The sequence below is a fragment of the Belonocnema kinseyi genome, chromosome 8 (genome assembly GCF_010883055.1).
Source record: "Belonocnema kinseyi isolate 2016_QV_RU_SX_M_011 chromosome 8, B_treatae_v1, whole genome shotgun sequence".
Taxonomy (NCBI): Eukaryota; Metazoa; Arthropoda; class Insecta; order Hymenoptera; family Cynipidae; genus Belonocnema; species Belonocnema kinseyi.
In genome coordinates, this window is record NC_046664.1 from 72588650 (window position 1) to 72604092 (window position 15443).

The 15443-nt window shown below is 25.4% G+C and overlaps 1 protein-coding gene across 5 annotated transcripts in view; it reads left to right on the forward strand.

Annotated features, from left to right (window-relative positions):
* LOC117177833 overlaps positions 1 to 15443 on the forward strand; it is a 355079-nt gene that overhangs the window by 35264 nt on the left and 304372 nt on the right. The window contains exon 2 of one of the 5 annotated variants that reach the window (XR_004467766.1): positions 7261 to 7469. The exons of the other annotated variants lie outside the window; for them this stretch is intronic. The gene's annotated coding sequence lies outside the window, so the exon portion shown is untranslated. The remainder of the gene's footprint in view (positions 1 to 7260; positions 7470 to 15443) is intronic. 5 annotated transcript variants of the gene reach the window in all.

Sequence of the window (15443 nt, forward strand, 5' to 3'; positions counted from 1 at the left end):
GGCGCATACTTTGAATAAAATATTTGTTATCATTCTCTTGAAATAAATGTGTTTTTTTCTTGAAAAAATACCGGTTTCATATGTATACACCTGGTATCTAAAATCTGTGCGAAATATATTAAATCCTTGTGAAGTCTTTGGGAAATCATTGAAATATTTTTGAAAATTTTGGAAATATTTTCGAACATTTGATGATAATTGTGAAATTAGTGAACCATTCGTTAAATTGTTGGGAGATAATTGAAAATTTTGTGCAATCTTTGAAATTTATTGGAAAATTGGTGAAATAATTGAGATCTTTGTGAAACATTTGGGAAATCACTTCAATATTTGCGGAATTTTCAGAAATCTTTGCAAAATATTTGACAAATTTTTGAAACATTTGATCATACTTTTCAAATGTTTCTGATATCTTTGGAAATCTTTTCAAAATATTACAAATATTTTTGAAGTATTAGTTAACGTTTTTGAAATTATTGAAATCATTGAAATCTTTCTGCGATTTTTCATATCTCCCTGAAAGTTTTCCAAAATATTTGATATTTATGAAATCGTTTAGACCTTTTTGAAGTCCTTGGCAAAACATTACGATTTTTACGCAATCTTTGAAATATATCTAGAAACTTTGCAATATATTTGAAAACTTTTGTGAAATCTTTGGGAAATCATCTCAATATTTGTAAAATATTTGCAAATCCTTATAAAATATTCGAAATATTTTTGAAATTTGTAACGGTATTTGCGAAATTATTAATATCTTTGTGATTTTATCGATTTCAAATTGATTCAAAATCTTTGCGAAATATTTGTGAAATCTTTCAAATTATTGAAATCTTTGTGAAATTCTAGGGAAATAATTGAAATCTTCGTGCAATCTTTGAAATCTATTTTAAATTTTGGGAAATAATTAAAAACTTTGTCAAATGTTTTTAATGTATGCAAAATCTTTGCGAAATCTTTTTGAAATATTTGTGAAATTTTCCTAATCTTCGGAAAATCATTAAAATCATCGTGCAGTCTTCGAAATCTACCTGTTATTTTTCTGAAATAATTGAAGTATTTGTGATATCTTTTAATTCTAACCAAAATATTTGTGAAATTTTTATGAACTCTTGGTGAAATCATTGAAAATTGACGTGAAATCTTTCTGAAATCATTAGAAATGTTTAAATTATTTTTTAAATATTTAATAATATTTGCGAAATTTTAATGAAAACTTGGGTAAAAAATTGAAATTGACGTAAAATCTTTATGAAATCATTAGAAATGTTTAAATTAGTTTTTAAATATTTTATAATATTTGCGAAATTTTAATGAAAACTTGGGAAAAAATTGAAATTGACGTAAAATCTTTCTGAAATCATTAGAAATGTTTAAATTAGTTTTTAAATATTTAATAATATTTTCGAAGTCTTTGAAAATTTATCTAAAATATTTGAAATATTTGTGAAATATTTGATGATATTTGTGAAATTCCTAAAATCTTTGTGCACTTTTTGAAATCTATCTGCAATTTTTGTGAAATAACTGAAATATTTATAAAATCTATTAAACCTATCCGAAACCTTAGCGAAATATTTGAAATCTTTGGTATACTTGGGAAAACATTGAAATATTTGACCATTTTTTTTTTATATCATTGCAAAGCTTTTCATAAGGTTTTAAATTTTTGGTTATATTTGTGCAATAATTAGAATTATTTAAAAAATTGTGAATTTTTCTAAATCAATCCACAATCTTTGTGAAATATTTAGAAAATCTTTGGGGAATCATGGAAATCTTGGTGAAATCTTTAGGAAATCATTAAAATCTTTTTGCACTTTTTGAAATCTATCGAAAATCTTTGCGAAATAATGGAAGTATTTGTGAATTTGCTTAAATTTTAATCTATCCAAAATCTTTGCCAAATCTTTAGAAAATTATTTTAAAATTATTAAAATCTTTGTGGAGTCTTTGGAATATATCTCAAATCTTTTCGAAACTTTCTAAATCTTGTGAGTTCATTGACATTTTTGCGAAATTTTATAAATCTTTCAAAAATCTGTGCCGAATATTTGATGAAATTTTTGCGAAATATTTGATATCTTTGGAAAATTATTGAAATCTTTTGAAGATCATTAAATTCACCGTGAACTCTTCAAAATCTACCTTACATCTTTCTGAAATAATTGATGCATTTATGATACACTTTTAATCTAACCGAAATGTTTTCGAAATATTAAAAAATTTTGTAAAGTATTTAGGAAATCATTGAAATTGACGTAAAATCTTCCTAAAATCATTGGAAATTTTTGAAATATTTTCAAACTATTTAATAATATTCACAAAATCTTCGGAAATTTTTATAAAATATTTTATGGTATTTTTGAAATTGTTGAAATCTTTGTGAAACTCTTGGGAAATAATTAAAATCCTTGTGCACTCTTTTAAATCTATCAGCAATTTTTGTGAAATAACTAAAATCTTTATAAAATCTATTAAATCTATCCGAAATCTTTGAGAAATATTTGATATCTCTGGAACACTTAAGAAACCATTGAAATTTTTGTGAAATCTCTTTGATATTTTTGGAAAGATTTTTATAATATTTGTGAAATTCGTGAAATGATTAAATAATTTGTGAAATCTTCCAAATCAATCCAAAATCTTTGTTTAATATTTGTGAAATATTTGTGTAATCATTGAAATCTTGGTAAAATTTTATAAATCTATCGAAAATCTGTGCCAAATATTTGATGAAATCTTTGCGAAATATTTGCAATCTTTAAGAAATTATTGAAATCTTTCAAATCTATCTAAATTCTTTGTAAATTTTTTGGAAAGTCATTGATGTCTTCTCGACATCTTTTAAATGTATAGGAAAACTTTCGAAAACCCTTACAATTTTTGTCAAATATATGGTGAATTATTAAAATCTTTCTGGAATCTTTAAAATCTACGGAAAATCTTCCCAACATTTTTGAAATCTTCGTGAAACCTTATAAATCTATCCGATATCTGAATTAAATATTTGAAATCTTTGCGAAATATTCGAAATCTCTAGGAAATTATTAAAATATTAGTTTAATCTTTAAGAAGTATTGGAAAACTGTGAAATACTTTTAATCTATCAAAAATCTTTACGAAACCTGCAAAATTTTTTCCAAATCTTTGGGAACTTATTAAAATCTTCCTGGAATCTTTTAAATCTATCTGAAACCTTTCAGAAAATTTTTAAAATCTTTGTGAAGTCATTGAAACATCTATGAGATCATTGAAATCTTTGTGAAACAATTAAAATATTTGTGTATTTATTGCAATTTTTGTGAAATCTTTCTGAAATCCTGGGAAATCTTTGCGAATCTGAATTTTATACCTGTATTTAAAACTTATTATTATTTATTATTTAGTGTTTATTTTTTATCTATTCTTCAAAATTCATATATTAGTTTTACATAATATAAGTAACAAGTTTAGGTCATTTGGAATCTAAATATATATTTTATCTATCTACTTCTTACTATTTCTGAATTTTTCAGAAATTACATTCAATATTGTAAAATGCACGTTTACAATCTGAGTTAGATTAAAATATAGGTCATATTATTTCATGCTATCGTTCACTTGAAAAGGTTAGCTGGAAGATTAAAATCTGGTATTTTTACTTTATTGATTCTCCCTATTTTTACTCGTTATTTGTTTCACTCGATACGAGTGCATCAAATTGATATAGGAAAAGTCGTCTCCATTAGAGATAAAAGCTTTGATAGAGTATTTTGATAGCCAACCTTATAAATAAGTTCATATCTGGATAGTTCTCATTACAAAAAAATCTGAAATCTACACTAATCCATGTACTAATCCACAACATAGCTCTTCCGTTTTTCTGTTCAAAGTGTACCCACCTTTTTTTAAAATAAATAATGCATTCATTAATTTTGATGATTTTTGCCTGAAAGAATTATAGAGAATTAAATTCAAATAAATACATTATTTTATCAAGGACTATTAAGAAATTTCTGAAATTTACGATTTTATTTTTATCAAACGCACATGAAATCCATTATAGTACTATTGGGAATCTGATAACATTAAAGGTATTTTAGAAATTAATAGCCTTAAAAATGAAACCAACAAACACCGAACGCTTCATTTTTCACTCAGTTTTCCCCGAAAATATATAAACAAGTTTTTCAGGTAATTAAAAATTCAAGGATTTAACAATATTTAAAAATAGCCTTCAATAATAGAACTATATATTTTTTACGTTTTATGATTTAATTAGAGTAGTGAAATTTTCAGAAATCCATCTGAAATTTTATCCTTTTTAGTTAAAAATTCAACTACATAGTTGAAAATTTGTGTCTATCTTGGAAAATTAATTTTGTTTCTATAAAAAATTACTTTTCTAGGATTAAAGTAAACGTTTCTGGTTGTATATTCGATTATTTTGTTAAAAACTGGTCCTTTTATTGACAAAAATTTATTTTGACAGTGAAGATTTAACTATTCTATATAAAAATTTGTCATTGAAGTGGAAAATTTAACTACTGTGTTGAAAATTAATTTATTTTTGTTTGAAAATTCATTTTTATGGTTCAAAGATTTGTTTTTCTGTTTCATTAAAGTTTCATGGTTTCAGCTGAAAACTTAACTACTTTAATTTGTAATGTATATTTATCTTTATTAATTCAATATTGAACTATTTGATTGAAAATTCGTGTATTTTCTTAAAAATTGGTTATTTTTCTATAGAAAGTTCGCGCGTTTTGTTAAAAATTCATGCTTTTGGTTAAAAATTTAATTTTGTACATAAAATTATTGTGCTTCGAAGAAAATCCTGAAATTTTTGTAATGTCATTTTTTTGGTGAAAAATTAAACTTTTTTTTTTAAATTTATTAGTTTTGGTTAAGAATCTAACTCTTGGGTTGAGAAATCATCTTTTTGGGAGAAAATTTAACTACTTTCTTAGAAAATTAAAAGCGTTGATTAAAAATAAAATTTTTCTGTTGAAAATTAATGTGTTTTGTTAAAAATATAACTATATGGTTGAAAATTCGTGTATTTAATTAAAAATTAAAAAAATTTTTTTTTAATTTATTTTTTTTTCGTTAAAAATGATTATTCTTGCTTCGAAATTCATGTTTTTTTGGTTTAAAATTCGATTATTTGATTGTAAATTGAATGAATCTTTTAAAAGTGTTCTTTTGGGTAGAAAATTCAAATGTTTTTTGAAATTTTGTTTGTTGGTTAACTATTCAAATATTTTGCTAAAAATTCGTTTGTTTGGGTTAAATTTAATTGTTTCTGATATTACATTAAAATCTTTTTTAACTGAAATAACAATTATTACATTTTTTTAAATTTACCTCTTTTGGTTGAAAATTTATTTAGTTTTTTCAGGATAAAATGATTCTTATCGGTTAATAATCGATATATTTAATTCTAAATTATATTTTTTGCTTAGAAATTAATAAATGTTGTTGAAAATCGGAAATTTTATTTAAAAAGTATCCTTTTTGGTTGAAAAGTAAACTGGTTTTCATTAAAAATAAAATCAGTTAAATCAAAACCTAAACAGACAAATTTTTAATAAAATAAAATTAACTTTGACCAAAAAAGATGACTTTTCAGAAAATAGTTGAATTTTCAATAAAACTGTTAAATTTTCCATTAAGTTTTAGAGTCTTTGTCTAAAAAGAACATTTATGAAATCAAAATATAATAGTAGGCGTTTAAAATGAGAAAAAAAGAACGTTTTACAAAAAATTATGATTTTTGAAAGAAGCAAGATAATTTTTCAATAAAGTAGTTTACTTTTTAACAAAATAATTAAATTGTGAACCAAATAGTAGAATTTTTCAACAAAAGAGGTGAATTAAAAATTTAAAATATAGCAGTAGACGTTTAATTAAACTGCTCTATCGAAAATTCTTGTATTATATAATAAATAATCTTTTTTTGAAAGAAAATTATTCTTTTTGGTTAAAAATGAGGTTTTTGGTGTAAATGATTCTAAAACTATATATTTTGGTAACTCATCTCGTTTGGTGAAAAATTAATTTAATTTGTAAATTTTTTAACTATTCCTGCTAAGGATTCACCATCATGGTAAAAGTTGAACTTTTTAGTTGAAAATTCATTTATTATCTTAAAAAACTCAACAATGTAATGAAAAACAATCTACTTTACAGAAAATTCAACAATTTTTAAAAATTAATTTTTGTTTGTTTGAAAAACCGAACTATTTTGTGGAAAATTACTCATATTGGATAAGGATCTGAACTACTCTGGTAGAAAATTCAACTATTTTGTTGGAAATTCGTCTTTTTGTAATAAAATTCCAACTAAGTTGGTAGAAAAGGCCTCTATTTGATGAACAGTAAAATTTGCTTGTTGAAAATTCGTGCGTTTTGTCGAAAAATTGTTTTTTTTTCGGTGAAAAAAATTTTTCTTAGTTTAAAATTTTATTATTTGATTGAAAATAAATCCTCTTTGTTGAAAATTCAACTATTTTATAAAAGAGTATTTTTTTAATTTGAAATTCAATTTTTTTCGTTTGAAATTAATTTTGATTTTTGACAATTCAACGATTTGGTTAAAAATTCATCTGTTTTGGTTGAATTAAACTTTGGACAACTTATCTCCTTTTAAAAAGGGACGATACAGGTAGCTGATTACTCTCTCTAGCAATCACTCCAGTTGAAGAGCTTCCCAGAGTCATAGTTGGATCAGAATAATTATTTATATAAAATTAATTGGGGATAATCAATTAAACTACGTGACCTCACTAGACTTTCAAAAATCAAGGAATTATTATTAGAAAACTGAGAAAGATACGAGACGGGTAGCTGATAAGTCATTTTTACAATCATCCCAGCTGAAGAGCTTCCGAGAGTCGTAAGTAGTTCGGACTAATTATTTATATAGAATTAAATCGTGTAATCAATTCAACTACTTGACCTCGCTAGACTGCAGAGAATCAAGGAATTCATATTAGAAAATTAAGAAAAAACGAGACAGACAGTTGGTTAGTCACTCTAGCAATCACCCCGGTTGAAGAGCTTCACAGAGTCAAGGTTAATTTAGAGTAATTCTTTAAATAGCCTTAATTTAGTACAATCCATATAATCCGGAGAAATCTCACTCCGCTGGACTGAATTTGTACGATTTGCTTCCTTCTCTAGTCGATCTTATCTCGTTTTCGTGCAGTTCTCATATGTAAGCAAGTGCATGTATCGACGTACTAATTGAAATGCAAATTCAAATTCAAATTCTAGCGCAATCGGAAACGAGAGCATGGGTTGCCAAGCGAAATAGCTCGAGCGACACAATCTATGTGAATCTCAGACCCAATTATGCCAGTGCATGTGTACGTGTAAAGTACATGGAGTGGATTGCCATCCAGTTTGCAGGACATATCGATGACGATAAGCAGCATGGAACATTGACTTGACAGAATTCGCTCCCGTGGAAACTGAACTGCGTGGTAACTTATTCACTTCTACAATTTACATAAATTCTACAAATTTACATTCATCCACCCAATAACATCCAATTTCAGACCTCACAGTACAAAATACTCTCAAAACAGGAAAAATAGGCCGATTTTCATGATTTAGACGAATTTTGTATTTTTTTGGGGTATATTTTTGTGCTTTATTGAGATTTTAATTTCTTACAAAAATTTACCACCATATGAGTCTACAGGATTTTAAAGCATGTTCAGACAAAAAGTTGTTTTTTTCGACCTCCCATGCAGAAATTCCAATTGGGGTCTGATCGGGGCCAGATCGGGTAGAATTTGGCCAAAATCAGGCTATCTAGATGGGGCCAGACTCGAAATGAAACGCGATGCGCGATCGGGGCCCAAGCGCCGCGCCCAGAGATAACCATACCTGGCCCCGATCGGGCCCATATTAATTTATTTTTCTTACTCTTAATTAAAAAGGATTCTTAAACAAAAAATAATATTGAAACCGAATATATCACCTCCTTAACTGAAATTTGAGAATGTAAAAATCAGGTTATCTAACAGATCGCGATATGAAAAAATTGGAGTATGTCAGACACTTTTTTTCGAGCAAACGGAAAAAGTCTAACGACGCAATATAAAAGCCAGCATTTGTGTATGATAAACCATTTAAGTATTTTGCAATATGTTTTAGGTTTTAATTTCTAAATTGAATATGCTTTCAATTTCTATATTCAACCTAATTGTGGAAAGTTATTTTGGAATAAGTGGATTATAATATCGTACTGGCTTTTTAAGTTATTTTTACAAAAGCGAATATAAATAAGAAGGTTGTATTTACATTCCGATTGTATCAAATCACTTAAAAATACGTGAAAATAAATATGTTTATGACGTCATTGTTGATCTAATTCGTTTTCACATTCAACAAATGAAATATTACTTTTTCTAATTTTCTTATAAATGAATAACCTCTTTTCGAGGTTAGGTTTCATCTTAACATTCTTAATAAATTTACTTATTATAGTCTTCAACACGTAATTCAGGAATATTTTGAAGCATACTATACCTACGCACTCGTCTTGTGCTCACTTTTGGCATTTTTTGCCACTTATTTTGTTACTTTTCCAAATAATAATGGAAATATTTTTGACGCTTGACACTTTACGTTGAAACTTGGGCGATTTGGAGTCAACCCACTTTAGTCCCAGAAATGAATGGACCGCCATCTACTGGCAAGCTTGGCTGTTAAGCCGGGGTCTAGAGGGGGCCAAATTTAACATCCACAAAATTTTGTGCCCGATCTGGCCCAAATCGGAAAAAAGGCAAACATTTGGCCATTTCTGCACGGGCTAGGATGACAAATCTTTAGAATATTGCAACAAAAAAATTTTTAATTAGGATGCGTGCATGATCGCTATTACAAACAAGTTTTTATATTTAAATTTTAAGGAACGGTAAAATATTCAAAAAAATTTAAATAATAGTTATTTAAAAGCCAAAAACTTGACGTTTAAATTTCTTCAAATATATAGCATTACACTTTTTTCTGACAAAAGATCTACTTCTGTCGCTCCACTAGGAATCGAACTACAGAACTTCCGATTGCCGGTCAATTGCATTCCCATTAAGCTATTCGAGAGATGTGAAGAAGAATCTTGTTTCAGAAATATAAGCCATCTCAAGCCAGGTGTTATATTTGTTATACAAATACTTTTAAACGAATCTTTATTATCATTAGAGATAGTTATCATCAATCAGTCCAAATATCTGTTTCACCACCGTGAAAATAGAAACCAACCCATCGGTCAAGATAACTCTTTTTATAACAGAAAATACTTTACATCATTTTTAGACTAAATGAAAAATAAATTTTTAAACTTTTATAATTAAACTTCTTTTAAAAAAAGATCTACTCTCGTCACTCTACTGAGAATAAAACCATAGAACTTCCGATTGTCGGTCGAGTGCTTTCCCATTAAGCTATCAGCGAGATCGAAAGAAGAATCTTTCTTCAGAAATATACGCTATATTAAGCCAGGTGTTCCATTTATCATATGAATAATTTTAAATAAATTTGTCTTATCATCAGAGATAGTTACAAACGATCAGTTTAAATATCTTTCACGCCGCTATGAAAATAGAAATCAACATATAGATCAAGTTACCTCTTTAAGTAACAGAATATACTTAATGTCATTTTTAGAACAGATGGAAAATCATTTGTTAATTTTGTAATTAAACTTTTTCTGACAAAATATCTACTCTCTTCGCAAAACTGGGAATCGAAACACATAACGTGCGATTGCCCCTCGGGTGCTTTCCCATTAAGCTGTCAGAGAGATCAAAAGAAGAATCTTTTTTCAGAAATATACGCTATCTCAAGCAAAAATAATTTTGAAGTTCGTTTCTCAATGGAGTGAAAAGGGCACATTGTTTTCAGAAAAAGTTTAATTTAGAAATTTTTAAAATTTATTTTCCATTTTGTCTAAAAATGGCGTTAACTATTATTAGTTATTTGAAGAGTTAAATTTCTCGACAGGTTGATTTATATTTTTACAGTGCACAGTGGGAAAAAATGACTTTTTTGGTTCAAAATAACGTACAGCCCAAAAATATTGAACGATTTGATGGAACGTAATTTGATAGAGTAACATTATCTAAAGATATTCCAATGATATACAATGAACAAAAAATGTTATGAAACAATTATTATAATAATAAATATTTTTTTAAAGTATGTTTTTTACGATTTTCAATAATTTCACATTTTTAAAAGTTATATTGCAAGTCGTTGGATAAAAATAATATAATGATGAAGAAATCTCTTCTTTTGATTATTATGGTTAATATTATAAACAAATTTAATACAAAAAAACCTTTATCATGCATTTTTTACAGAAAACTTCGTTTTTTCGATGTAATTTTTTTAATTAGGAACTTTATGATCATTTGAAAATTTTATAATTTGTTGATTAATATAATAATCTTTTTTAACAAATTTAATAAACAAATGCATTATTTAGGCATTTTTCGGCAGAAGAATGTGGTTTTTTTCAATTCTAGTTCTTTCAGTTGGGAACTTTATGACAATTTAAAAAAAATCATAACTAGTTGATAAATTTTATGATTTTTTAAACAAATTTTATAAACAAATGCATATGTAAGATATTTGTTGAAAGAAAAATAAATTTTTTTTATGGAAATTTTTCTGATTAGAAACTTTATTATGATTTCAGAAAGAATTCATATTTTATGGACCGAGTTCATGATTTTTTCAAAATAATTTGAATAAACAAATGCATAACTTGGGCATCTCTAAAACATAAAAATGTTGATAAATGTTATGATTTTTCAAACGAATTTAACAAAAAAATGCATTATTCAAACATCTGTTTACGGGAAAATTCGGTTATTTTAAATCAGTCTTTTTAATTAGAAACTTCGTGATGATTGCAGAAAAATTCATAATTAGTTGATAAATTCCATGAAAGAATTATTTTTTTTTAATCGCAGTCTTTTCAGTTTTAGTTTTTTATAACTGTCATTCTTTTAATAAGGCTGCAGCTTCAGGACAATGCATTTTTTATTAAATTTGTTTCAAAAAAATATAAAATCCATCAATTATATATGAATATTGCTTTAATTATTATGGAGTTCCTAATTAAAAATTCTAAAATAAACAAAAAAAATGTATCTGTCCACAGATGACAGAATAATCCATTTTTAGTAAGATTCGTTTAAGAAAATGCATAAATTCATCAACTAATCATGATTATTTTTTAATTTATTATGAAGATCCGAGTTAAAAAGTCTGACATCGGATTTAAAAATGTCATAAAATTTATCAATAAATTATTAATTCTTTCTGAAATTATTATAAATTTATTTGTTTAAAAAAATCATAAGATCAATTAACAAGTTATAAAGTTTCCTGTAATCAGCATGAAGTTCCTAATTAGAAAAAAAGAAATCGAAAAAAATGATGTTTTTTGTCAGAAAATGCCTGATTAATTCATATGTTAATTAAATTAAATTATAATATTAACAATGATAATCCGAAGAAGCAATTTTTTTATCATTATATTGTTTTTATTCAAATTTCTTGCAATAGAATTAAAAGAAAACGTAAGATGATGATAACTCGTAAAAAAACATTCTTTAAAAAAATAATTTGTCCATAAACTTTTTTTGATTAGTATATAATATGGGAATAGCTTTAACTAATGTTACTTTATAAAAATAAGGTGATTTCAACAATGTTCACGTTATTTACAAGTACTGGGAAATTCAAATATAAAAAATGACCATTGTTTCGTAATATTTATTAATTTATAAAAAAATTGAAAGCCTAATTTCAAAATCAGACTCGAAAACACTTTTAGAAATCTAATAAACTTTCTTTCCGAATCTTTTTCGCCAAAATGATTAATATTTGTGGGTTGTACGTTATTTTGAACCGAAAAAGTCATTTTTTACCACTGTGCGGCGGTGAAAAAGATCTTAATCACTGATCGATGGTAACTATCTCTGATGATAATACAGATTCCTTCAAAATATATGGCAATCCATTGGACACCATATTTGACATGGATTGCAGAAACCAGTCTCAGGACACAAAAAATCGATTTTCCGGTATTTATTGATTTTTAATGATAAAGATTTTTCCGCATAGAATTATAAAAAAAGAAATATCCATGATATGACTTTAAATACCATGAATTAAAAGACGAATTAAAAAATTTCAAAATCTTTCCAGTTCTTGATACTTTTTTACAAAAAAAAAAAGAAACACTAGAAAAAAGTAGCTATTTTTATTTATATGGGTTTCTTCGTTAAATTTTGTATGTTTTTTTTTGCAAAAAAGTACATGTCTTAACCAAACATTACAATTTTAGAAATTTTTTACTTTTTATAAAATTTTTTCGTTCAGGGAAGTTCTTTTAAATCAAATTAATGTTCCATTTTAACAAACATTTTGAACCTTCAACCAAAAATTCTGAATTTTTAATAGAAGAATTAGGCTTGGAAGATAAAAAGTGAAATTTTATAAAAACAGTTTGAATTTTACATTAAAAAATATATACCTTCAAAAATAAAAAAATAATGAAATTCCAATAAAGAAAGGAATTTTTTAGATAATGCTTTAATTTTCATATAAAAAGCTTAATTTTCTATTTGTAAATGAATTTTCGATTATGAAGGACGGATTTTCAATAAAACAATTCTATTTTCATCCAAATAGTTCAATTTGCAAGCTGAAAAGACGAATTTTTTGCGAACATTTGTACTTCCACACCCGAAAAGGTGAATTTAAAACATAAAGTTATTTTTTAACTGAAAAAGAATAATTATAAATAAAATGATTGAATTTTTACTAGGTAGAATAATTTTCAACAAACTAGTTGAATTTAAAAACGTATAGTTGAACTTCCAAGCAAAAGAGACTAATTCACAGAAAAATGTTGAATTTTCAACCAAAATGTTGAAATTTCAACCAAATTTTTAAATTTTCAAGCGAAATTCATGAATTTTCAATCCAAATAGATAATTTTTTATAGATAAAAGTTCATTTTTCATCTGAAAGGATTATTTTTCTATCAATAGATGAATTTTTAATCCAAACAACAAATTATATTCCAAAAAGACGAATTCGCAATAAAATAACAAAATCTTTAACCAATAAAGATTAAATTTTAATCCACCAATTACATTTTTGACCAAAATATATTAAATTTCTACTAAAATAGATAAATTTTGAGACAAAAAAAAATAAATTTCTACCAATAATGATTTTTTGGTAAAGAGAGTAAGAAATGAATACTAAATTCTTTAGTTTTTAAACCAAAAGAGGAATCTTCTACAACGCAGTTTAATTTTGGTCCCAGACAAAAAATTTTGAACAGAAAAGTTGATGTTTCTACCACCAAAGGTGTCTACTTAATAACGTAGTTAAATTTTCAAAAACAAAGGATCTTTTGAATGACACATGAATTTTCATCTAAAAGATTAATTTTCTTAAATTAAACAAAATTAACACATCTAAACAATAAAGATTACATTTCCACCAAAAAGTAAAATAAAAAAAAATTAACAGAAAGGATTTTGTGTCAAGAAAGTAAAACAACGTCTACAAATTAAGCTGTTAAATTTTCAAAACAAAAAAATTTAATCTTCTACCAAACAAGTTCAACTTTTTAACCACAAAAAAACTAATTTTTGATGAATCAGTTACATTTTTGACCAAAAAGATTACTTTTCACAAAAGTATTCGAATTATTAACTAAATAATTAAACTTGCAACAGAACTATTAATTTTTTAAATAAAAAGATGAATCTTCAACATACAAAGATAAATATGTAACCAAATGGTTACATTTTCAAAGAAAAAATGATTTAACTCCAACCAAAAATAATTGGATATTTTAACAACGAAGATAAATTTTTTTGAAAGCATTTTAATTTTCAAGAACATAATTAAAATTTTTAGATAATGGTTTACGCTTAGACCACATGGTTAAATTTTCAGCCTACAAAGATAAATTTTAAAACAAAAATATTAAACTTTAATAAACAACAGCTGCGTTTAAACCAAAAAAGATAACTTTTTAATAAAATAGTTGCATCAGTAACAAAATAATTGAATACCTAACAAAATAGTAGAATTCTCAACCAAACGAGATAAATGCCTTGAAAAATATGATGATAGACTTTTGAATTAAAATGAATTGACTTTGGATCTAAATGGATTAATTTCAGTTTAAAAACACGAATATTTAATAAAACAAAATAAAAAGTGAAATTTTCTACCAAAAAGACCCATTTTCAGGGAAATTATTACATTTTTTATTGAATGGAAGGTTCCCTTTTAACTAAATGAGATAAACTCGGCACAATAAAATAGTAGACTTTTGAAATAAAATAAACTAAATTTGATTCCAAAAAGATTATCCGATTCAGTAACTTCATAACGAAAATTTAACTCTCTAAAGCCAAATAGTTTGAAAAACCTTAATATCCATTTTATTGAAACCAATTTTTGCGTTCGCTGAAACCAAATTTTTAATTATTCTCGATTTTTTTATTATTTGCCTTCGAATATTTTTTGCTCAATAAGTCGTGCAATTAGTTAATTTTTAAATTTATTCATACAGTCTATTAGGGATTAGAGATTTTTAATTAAAAAGTAAGCAGCAATAATTAGAGAGCAGAACAATTATCATTAACCACTAATTTTAAGCGCTGGAAGCATTTCGTCACCATTCACATAATAATAATATACGAACATAAAAGAAGATTTTTCAAATATGAAGTAATATCAAATAAATAATTTTGCCTGTTTTATTTCTTTAAATTCTTTCAATATTTTTTAAATTCTATTATATTTTTTTTCCTCCTTGAAATCTTTTGAGTTCCTTCGAATTTCAACAAATTCCCTGATATATCTAAATTTCTCTAAATTTGTTTAGTTATCTACATTGATTCAATTCGTCTGAATACCTGTATTAAATACAAGTTTTGAAAGCTTAGTGGTGAAATTATTTTGAAAAATGAGCTGAAAAATACCAATTTTTTCATTTTTATAGCTTTCAAGTTTCTTAAACTGTAAAATTTGACGTATTGCTCATTTATAGGTTGTTGAATATCGAAGGCTTTGTATTACAATTTAGTAGATCACTTAATTTTTAAAAATTTTAAATGGTTTAATTTTAAACTTTGATTAAAGAACTTGTAAAAATTTAAGCTTTAAATTAATATTTGGTTTGAATTAATTTTTTAGTTGTAACTATACAAATTAAACCAAACTATATTTAATTCTTTAAAACAAGATGATTTTCATTCAAAGTTTAATATTTTAATAGCCAATTAGCAAGAAATTCATTTTTTCATAAAGTGTTTTTCAACCTAAAATTACAAAGCGAACACAATTTCAAAAACAGGATTTTTAGAATGCATCGGTGCAAACCATATATGCATCTAAGAAATATA